The 9873-nt window shown below is 45.5% G+C and overlaps 1 protein-coding gene across 1 annotated transcript in view; it reads left to right on the top strand.

Moving 5' to 3' along the window:
- Window positions 1-253: 253 nt before the first annotated feature.
- PLXNB2 (plexin B2) overlaps window positions 254-9873 on the top strand; it is a 199532-nt gene continuing 189912 nt past the window's right edge. The window contains exon 1 of the mRNA XM_056845867.1: window positions 254-274. The gene's annotated coding sequence lies outside the window, so the exon portion shown is untranslated. The remainder of the gene's footprint in view (window positions 275-9873) is intronic.

The following is a 9873-nucleotide window of genomic DNA, read 5'->3' as shown; positions in this document are numbered from 1 at the left end:
AGTCTAAAGTTATACTTGCATGCCTCATGGAAAGCAACGCAGGATAATTATGTGTGTGTTTAGGACCAGGGAGTAAAAGTTCAAAACACTGACTTTCCCTATATAGCAGTTCAAAATAAATGGTTTCCTAAAGGTTGTATAATTATTTTCCCCCCAATAAGTGTCTGATGCATGATTTAATGCTTTTGTTATTACTCTTTTTTTTTCTTTAATAGGTAAACAGCAGAAAAGAGGTCTGTGGAAACTTAGTGAAGTGAAGGAAGAACAAGTGAACGTATGTATTTCTACTACAGAAAACTTAGATTGGTTCACTTAATGTCATGTTTATTTTTAAAAACTGAAAACAGTGGAGAAACATTTTTTGTTGTAGATGGTTCTAAATTGCCTAGGCAAAACAGTTTGGCAAAAGTACTCCAGGCATCTTTAGGGTTTTACTGAAATGCTAGGAATGTATTGATTTTTTAAAACATCTAAGAATCCAATTGAAATAGGTAAAAACGCTCTGGTGTGCCAGATTTCTTGGCTCTTTCTGTTACCGATGTGTAAGAGACCTCTGCTAAAAACCACACAGCAAATCTTTTGGAGTATGAAGACTAGATATTAAGTTTGGTTTTCTGTTCAGGGAGGGATCCCAACCGTGTATGCAGTGGGCCTGTTAATCCAAGTTTTGCAGTTTCTGTTTTTTGTTTGTTTTAAATCAAGACAACCCAAATTCTGTACTAGATTAAAAATAAATTCTGAGACCAGAGTAAACTATAAAATTAAGCAGGTATACTTATGGGCTTACTTTGCAGAATTCTGCAGTTTATAATGTATCACAGGGCATATCTATGAGAGTGCCTTCTCTCTCACAGAAAAACTATATAATCAGGACTGCTAAAAAAAGGTTAGAACAACTGTGTGCTCCTTTCTGTAGTAATTTAATGCTATTGTCCCAGATACATGATCATAGGGAGCACAGCGCCTTTATTTTTCAGTAACTATTAGCTATGGAGTCTACATAGCTCATTAATTCTGTCTTTGTACTTATTTTACCATGGTTCTCTGCCATTTTATATTCCGCTGGCATTTTGCATCATCCTTTCAATAAGCATCAAATTGCCCATTCCATACTCTGGCATTCATTAATTTGACTATACAAACTTCCAGCTGTAAACCCAGGAGAATTTGAGTCCCTGCCTCTAAAGTGCAGGTAGGAGCCATCTCTGCAGAGGGCCACAGCTAACTTGATATCATGTTTGGGTTCCTGCCGTTTGCTTGAATTGCATAGAAATCCAAATGGTGAAAACACACACACAGTGGCTTGGATTCAACAGCGGATTTCTGTGCTTGGGAGGAGAGGGTGGTTTTTATTTTTTGTGTGTGCTGATCTCTCCTTCCCACTGCATGTTGGCGTATGTTAGGAAGCGTTGCAGCTCAACAGACGAGTAAGCACAGAAGACTCAGCACATATAAATAAGTGCTCTTTTATTCACAGTGTCAAAATGCTCCGCTTGGTCACCAATTCTCCACAACCCACATCTATACAAGTACTGTACAATATATATACACTTCTGGCCCTGTCCAGCAGCCAATCATCAGTTAGCCACCCAGTGGTCAGATACCATCCTGCTAGAACCAGTTCAGTCCAGCTTTTCTGCCAAGTCATAAGCAGTCATGTGACTCCAGCTGTCATCTGGCTGTCACTTAGATTACAGCAATCTACCTGCTTGCTATGTTCAGTCTTAAGTTCCAACACTGCATACTTCCTATTTTCCCTCATGATGTTCTGAGGGTTCTCTGTCCACAAGGAGCTGCATTTTGGGCAGCAGCCAGGAGGAGGCAAGGAAGCAATAGTCTCTAAATGGAAACCCTTTCTATCGAAATTACCAGTGGATCCCTCACATTAATTCTTGTAGGTTATCCGGGCTGTGTGACCGTGGTCTTGGTATTTTCTTTCCTGACGTTTCGCCAGCAGCTGTGGCAGGCATCTTCAGAGGAGTAACTCCTCTGAAGATGCCTGCCACAGCTGCTGGCGAAACGTCAGGAAAGAAAATACCAAGACCACGGTCACGCAGCCCGGATAACCTACAAGAACCAATGAACTCTGACCATGAAAGCCTTCGACAATATTTTGAACCCCTCACATTAACTTTGCAAATATGTAATTGAGTTGTGCCATAGCACAAGATTTCTAGGCAACATACATGACTGCCTTGGAGCCGTCGATCACAGGGCTCACTAGAGGTATAGTGACTCTGGATTTGGTTCTCAGAGGGGCTCAAGACTTGGTGCCAGATGTAGATGCTGTTGTACCAATTGGGAACAGAGACCATAGTGCTATTACGTTTAGTATTCATGTCTCTGGCAAGTTGCCACCAAGTTTAAAACAGTCACATTTGATTTCAAAAGAATGAACTTTACATAAATGCAGGGACTAATCCAAAGTATGTTAAATGGGAGAATTAAGAGAGTCCTATCCCTCCAGGATGTCTGGAAACTATTTAAAATTACACTAGTTAGGCCCAGATATTATGCATCTCTCAGGTTATGAAACGTACCACCTAGTCTAAAAAGATCCTTGCATGGTTAACAACCCAAGTCGATGACAAAGGAGTGAAAGACTTGCTTAAGAAAGAGGGGACATGACATAAATTCTGTGTTTCTTTTCACTGTGGAAAATGTAGGGCATGAACCCACGCAGGAGCAGTTTTTTTCAGGAAGGGTGTCTAAAGAATTGAGTCAAATTGTGTTGATGAGAGATGAAGATTTAGGTCTACTAGGCAAACTGAAAACTAGTAAGTCTCCATGACCAGATGGCATACCCGGGAGGGTTCTTAAGGAACTCACATGTGGAATTGTGGATCTGCTAACTGTGTAACTATGTAATATGTAACACTAAAATCAGCCTCTGTGCCAGAGGACTGGAAGGTAGCAAATGTCACACCAATTTTTAAAATGGGTTCCAGAGGGGATCCAGGAAATTACAAGCCAGTTATCCTAATATCTGTTCCTATTAGAAATTGTTACGAAGGAAGGAATTATTAAGCACATAGAGGAGGAACAAAGCTTCTGCAAAGGGATGTCCTGCCTCACCAACCTTTTGGCATTCTTTGTGCAGATTAACAAGCATGTGGATAAGAGTGATCTGGTAGACATTATATACTTGGGACTTCCAAAAGGTTTTTGACGAGGTTCTCTTGCAAAGACTCTTGAATAAGTTTAGTAGTTATGGGATGATTAGGAAAGGGAATGAAAATAAAACAGCCTTGTATAGAGCTGAGGTGCGGCTCCTTTTGGAATACTGTGTATAGTTCTGATAGCTTTATCTCAAAAAGAATATTGCAAAGCTGGAAAAAGTGCAGAAGAGGACAACCAAAATGATAAAGAGGTTGGAACTCCTTCCTACCGTATATACCCGTGTATAAGCCGACCCGCGTATAAGCCGAGGTGCCTAATTTCTCCCCAAAAATGGGGAAAAATTAGGCACCCGCGTATAAGCCGAGGGTCGGCTTATAACCCCTCCCCCCCCCCCGCAGACTTACCTGATGGGCTCCCGGGAGCAAGCGGTGCGGCCCTGGTGGCGGCGGTGGTGCACCCGGCAGGGGCTGGGGCAGCCTCCCTGCAGTTGCAGGAAGCGGCGGCGCGGCCAGGCGGGGGCCGGGGCAGCCTCTGCGCCGCCGCAGGAGGCCGCTCCCGGCCCCAGGAAGCGGCGGCGCGGCCGGGTGGGGGCCGGGGCAGCCTCTGCGCCGCCGCAGGAGGCCGCTCCTGGCCCCAGGAAGCGGCGGTGCGGCCGGGCGGGGGCCGGGGCAGCCTCTGCACCGCCGCAGGAGGTCGCCCCCGGCCCCAGGAAGCAGCGGCGCGGCCGGGCGGGGGCCGGGGCAGCCTCCGCGCAGCTGCAGGAGGCCGCTCCCGGCGGCAGGAAACGACGCGGGCCCAGCTGCGGCGGCGGCGGTAAGTTCCCTCCTCCCTCCCTCCTCCCTCCCTCCCTCCCCCGTCTACCGTATTGACCCGCGTATAAGCCGAGGCCGGCTTTTTCAGCCCTTTTTTTGGGCTGAAAAACTCGGCTTATACGTGAGTATATACGGTATACAGAATCTGGGACTTTTCCCTTTAGAACAAAGTTACTAAGGGGGGAAGTTTATCAAATTATGCATGGGGTGGAGAAAAGAGAGCTTGTCCTCCCTTTTCCATAATACTAGAACTTCCGGGCACCCAATTAAGTTGATGGATAGCAGATTCAGGACAGACAAAAATTAGTAGTTAGATTTCGAATTCACTGTCAGTGGATGTAGTGATGGTAACAAGCATAGATGGCTTTAAGAGGGAATTAGATTCATGGAGAATAGGTCTGTCAGTGGCTGCTAGCCATGGTGAATAAAGAAAACCTCCATATACAGAGGCAGTAAACCGCTGAATACCATTGTTAGGAGGCAGCAGGAGAAGGCCTTGGCCTTTACGTTGTGTTTGGCCCTCCAGGGTAACTGGTTGGCCACAATGTGAAACAGGATGTTAGGCTAGATCAGGGGTGTCCAAACTTTTTTCAAAGAGAGCCAGATTTGATGAAGTGAACATGCGCGAGGGCCAACCATTTTGCCTGACATTCTTAATTAAATTAATTAAATGCAAATTAACTATTTTATGCAAACGGCATACTTATTATGACCATAACTACAGACTGCACCACAAAAACCATGGCTACATTCCTTCCTTTCCCCAAAGCCCCTTTCAGCTCACCGGAAGCCCCCCAGCTTCTAAATCTCCAACCTTCCTTCTGTAGGGAGGGAGCAGGAACTCTTTTTCCCCCCTCTCCCCCCCACTCATGTGCCTCTTTGGGACTGTCGACTCTCTCTCTTCAACCATGCTGGGGGTATTCTGTCCTCCCCTCATCTGAGCCAGGAAATACACTGGTTTTCATTCTCATGGAGTCCAAGATTCAAACACTCTGACATCTCCCGTGCAGGGAGGAATGTGGAGTTTTTCTCCCCATGGGAGCCAGCGTGGTGTAATGGTTAAGAGCGGTGGTTTGGAGCGGTGGAGTCTGATCTGGAGAACCGGGTCTGATTCCCCCACTCCTCCACATGAGCGGTGGAGGCTAATCTGGTGAGCTGGATTTGTTTCTCCCACTCCTACACACGAAGCCAGCTGGGTGAACTTGGGCTAGTCACAGCTCTCTTAGCCTTACCTACCTCACAGGGTATCTGTTTTGGGGAGGGGAAGGCGATTGTAAGCCACCCTTAAGTGGTAGAGAAAGTGGGCATATAAAAACCAACTCTTCCCTTCTTCTTTCCTTCTGACCTCTTTGCTCTCTGCTCAGGGCTTTGACCTCCGGAATGAACACGGGTGTCCTCTGCAGACTCGGCCCCTTCTGAACGCACCTCATTTCCAAACACGATACATGCCAGGAGTCATTTATTTCCCCCACCCCATCCCTTCTTTCGAAGCAGCCACTTGCCTTGGAGAGAACCTGCTGGGGGGTCTGACTCGAAACACTCCCCGCCCCCAAATCCAGCCCCCTCTCCCCCTGCTTTTCCTTGACTCACAATCCCCCCACTCAAGACCCATCCAATCTCTCCCCTCCTCCCTCCCACCCACCCTGCAAATCTGGATCCCTCGCGAGGCCTCTGAAATGCAGGGAAGGGGCTGCATCTCCCCCCACCCCATCCTTCTGCAGAGAGGAAGGAGGAAAGAGGAGAGCCAGACGGAGCAGCCCCCCCACTCCCAGGCTTTTCGGTGTTTGTGTGTGTGTGTGTGGGGGGGTGTCTTTCCTCTCCCGGATTGGGGCCAGCCTCTGACCTCCTTTGCATTTCCCTTCCCCCCCGCCACCACCTTTCCCACCCTCGAGTCCCCCCTAACCCATCCTCAGGATCCCCCTTGACCCACTCAGGAGGAGCTGCTGCTGCTTTTCCATGCGTCAGAACAACAAAGGCCACGTCCCCCCGCGCGGGCTCTGGGTAAGAAGGAAGTGGCCTCTCTAGGGTTTCAGACTCGCTGGCCTTCATTCCGGGGGGTGGGGCTGAGACAGCCAATCGAGGCGACCCTCCGCCCAAGCATTGCCCCCTCGTCGGGGATGCAAAGCACAGGCGCAGCCCCCACGCGCCCCCTTTTCTCTCTCTGCAAAACAGGCTGGGGGCCGTATTAAACCGGCCCAGGGGCCGCAATTGGCCCCCGGGCTGGACTTTGGACATGACTGGGCTAGATGGACCATTGATCAGATCCAGCAGGGCTGATCTTATTTTCTTACGATCCAAGCCACTGTTATACAACCCAGTGCCGTCTTATTTTCTGTTTCTGCTTCGGCCTCTTCTGGATGTTATCAATGCCACAATAGAGAAGGTGGGAAGCTACTAACCATGGTTGTCCTAAATCTGTAATTAACATCTTCACGATATTGGGGGAGGGGAAGACAAGTAATGAATTAACCCTTTTTGATAAATGAGAGGAAGCTATCCGAGCTTTATTTATTTATCTGGGTTTTTTGCTTCCTTCTCTGTTCACAGTGTTCACCATTATATTTACTAATATATTCCATCCACTACCATGAAGCTATGTCCCACATACACTAAAATGGCTTTCCTGGGAACTTGTAGTGCATGAAAGTGACTTGGTACCATATGGTGTCTGCTGCATTCTAAAGCATATCAAGCTCAGTATACAAGCTTGCATAAAGACTCAGTAAAAATTCTATTGTTGTCATTGGCAGTTTTGAAAAGCATTGCCTCACTATTGTTCTTACAATGATTGGGACTGGTTATCAAGATGCCTTCAGCCAAAGTTATACCAAAACAAAAATCATATCTATGGGGAGGAATACTTGCTAGGTTTTGCACAGAGTCACAGTTATGTGAATTGGAAAAATCCAATTGAGCTATATTAAATATTGTTAGCTGTGTATTCTGACTCTTCAAAGCCTTTTGAGAATAGGAAGAAGAGAAGGAACCTCAGTGTGCACATATTTTGATCCTATTTCCAGCAACATGATGCATGGCTGATTGAATTTTTAATCGTGTTTATCACGTTGCTGCACTGTTTTTATATAACAACAGAGATGATTTTGAACCATAGCACCTTGTTTGATTTTCTAGTTTCTTTTTGACATGTTCACACAAGTAAAGTCTTTCAAGGTAGACAATTTGATTGGGAAGGGGTTTTTAATTTTAAGCTGGTTTGAAGAGCTGTCATATTGCAAGATCTGTTTTTTATTGTAACTTGTATTTAGGTATGGCCAGAAAAACTGTAAGCCTCACTTATGCGGTTTTCACAGATTCCTGATGAATCTACATCAGGTCTAGGCCAAACACACGCACAGGCGAACTAATATATATTAACTTCTTTTGTTCGCATTGTTGAAGAATTAATAGATATGTTCCTTGCAGTTGTCTTAGCTAGGGCTAGCCCCCAAATGGAAAGTGTTTTCAAGCTGTGTGTCTTAATACATTAAAACTTAATGTTTTTTCTTCTTGAAAGCATAATAATTAAGCAATTCTGTAATGTGTTTAAACAAGATTTTAATGCCACAGCAACAGTAAGATGGTGACTTCTTGAATCAACTGTCTTTGTTGTTCCTTTGAGTTATAGAAACTGACAAGCTCTGTTGTATTATGGAAGGCATACATGCGTACACTCACTCACTCTCCACTGAAGATCTTATGTTCTCTGTAGAAAAACTGTGAGAAGGTGAAGTGCCTAATGGCTATCTGGTCCAAAGTTACATAGTTCAGAAGCCATAACCTTGGTCTCTTCTTGCATGTCTGTAATTTGGTGTCTCAGGAAGGTGTAACTGGCATGTTAATTTAACATTCAGATACTGCCCTATCCTGCCAGTCATCCTGTATATATCTGTGGTTATCTGGACTGCTGGTCATTTGCCGTGGCGCAGAGTGGTAAAGCTGCAGTACTGCAGTCAAAAGCTCTGCTCACGACCTGAGTTCGATCCCAGTGGAAGTTGGTTTCAGGTAGCCGGCTCAAGGTTGACTCAGCCTTCCATCCTTCCGAGGTCGGTAAAATGAGTACCCAGCTTGCTGGGGGTAAAGGGAAGATGACTGGGGAAGGCACTGGCAAACCACCCCGCAAAAAGTCTGCCTAGAAAACGTCGGGATGTGACGTCGCCCCATGGGTCAGGAATGACCTGGTGCTTGCACAGGGGACCTTTACCTTTTTAATGTTTGTGCTCAGATCAAAATCTTAGGATAGACAAAATTAGTTTTCAGTAGTGCATCCAGGATAAAATGAGGTTCCTTAGGCTAGAGCATTGTTTCCTAAAGTGGGCAGTATCGTCCCCTGGAGGGCGGTGAGATTACCTAGGGGGGCACTAAGAGGCAAGGGGGCTGCAGGGGGGTGCTAGAGGTAGGCCCCTTCAACTGTGTTGTTGGATAGGGTAGGGGGCGCTGGGATTGAGTTTGTGGAACTAAGGGGGTGGTGGCCCAAAAAGTTTGGGAACCACTGGGTTAGAGGAAGGCTTTGGACTTTACTGAGCAGAGTGGCTGTACAGACCATTACTTTCAACCTTAGAACCCTAATCCAGTACTCGGTCCATCCTGTCGGTATTTCAATGTCACTGAGCAGCTGTACACTCATGTTAAAGAGGTATCTGTGCTTATCCCTCTGCCTGTACAGAGCACAGACCCTGTCTTAAAGGATCTTTCAGTGGTTCTGTCATCCCTTCAATTTCATTGTACATTTGTCAGTGTACAAAGGGTCAGAACTTTGAAACCAGTCTAGTTTTTCAGATGCGTAAATGCTGGAATTCATTTTATTTACACAATTTTTGTTCAGCGATAGAATATGTAAATATGGGTCATATTTTGTGAACTTATCCGTAGCGCTATAAAGACTATGGCGAACAGTGCTGAAATATAGTTTCACTTTCAAGGTTAAGAGAGCAGGTGAAAAGAACTGCAGCTAAAAACCTAAGAGGGCTTTTAAAAAACGTGGTGGCGTTCAAGTCCCTGGAGCACACCCTTCAATATCTGTGGGCAGGAAATGATTTCTTGTCGGTATAGCAAAGAGGCATGATGGCTGCTAATATAGACAGGACCTGAAAAGACCTTCTGTGGAGAGTTTTTTGGCAATGAGATGTGTGTATGTAAAGAGAGCTTAGAAGACAAAAATAGATATATTGACAGATCATTTATCTATCTCATACTGTTGGCAACAGTTATAAATGCTAGCTGTTACCTTGCAGTTTCTGCTGCATTTCCTGCCCTCTCAGCACAGTTCAATTGCGTCGTCAGCACAATCCGGCTGGATGTAGGTGGCTTTTTTATTTTACCTTTTTTGCTTTGCTGTATTGCTTTAGCAAATCTAACGAGTTGTGATATTTATTAAGTAATTGGGCACGTTCAATATGCAGTTTACTAAAATGGCCTGTAGTAACGTATTAAATGTGTGTCTCTAAAAGTACCCTGATGCCTTGTAAATAGGAATTGTAGCCTGCTTTTCGAGATGAAATTGGGCTGTTGGTTTTTCATGCTGTGCTCACCGCTGTATGGCTCTTCGAAATGAAAGAGGAGCAGGTGGGAAACGGTAAACAAAATTGAAGCGGAAAAGTATTTTGGCTGAACGGGCTGCCACTTTTGACAAGGGGGGAAACTTGGATACAAAAGGCATCTCAGCTTAATTGAATGGTGCAGCTGAAGTAGTGGTTGAGATTTGTCTGGATTTCAAATTTAGAGGCATCTCATGGCGCTCCATCCCATCTTGGAATGAATCAGGTTTAGAGCTGGTAACAAAGACGCAAACCAGAGGGGAGGAGGAAAGAAAAGACTGAGGATGAGAAAGTGATGATTCAACACAATCCAGTCCTCAATTAGCTGATGTGTTAACCACAGCTCTAGTAGGAAATGGAATTTTGTTCTCGCTCTGGAAGAGGAGGTCATCTGTAAAGTGGGTGTT

The sequence above is a fragment of the Euleptes europaea genome, chromosome 3, assembly GCF_029931775.1.
Source record: "Euleptes europaea isolate rEulEur1 chromosome 3, rEulEur1.hap1, whole genome shotgun sequence".
NCBI classification, from domain to species: domain Eukaryota; kingdom Metazoa; phylum Chordata; class Lepidosauria; order Squamata; family Sphaerodactylidae; genus Euleptes; species Euleptes europaea.
The sequence above is the reverse complement of the archived record's forward strand: the minus strand, read 5'-3'. Positions and strand labels throughout refer to the sequence as shown.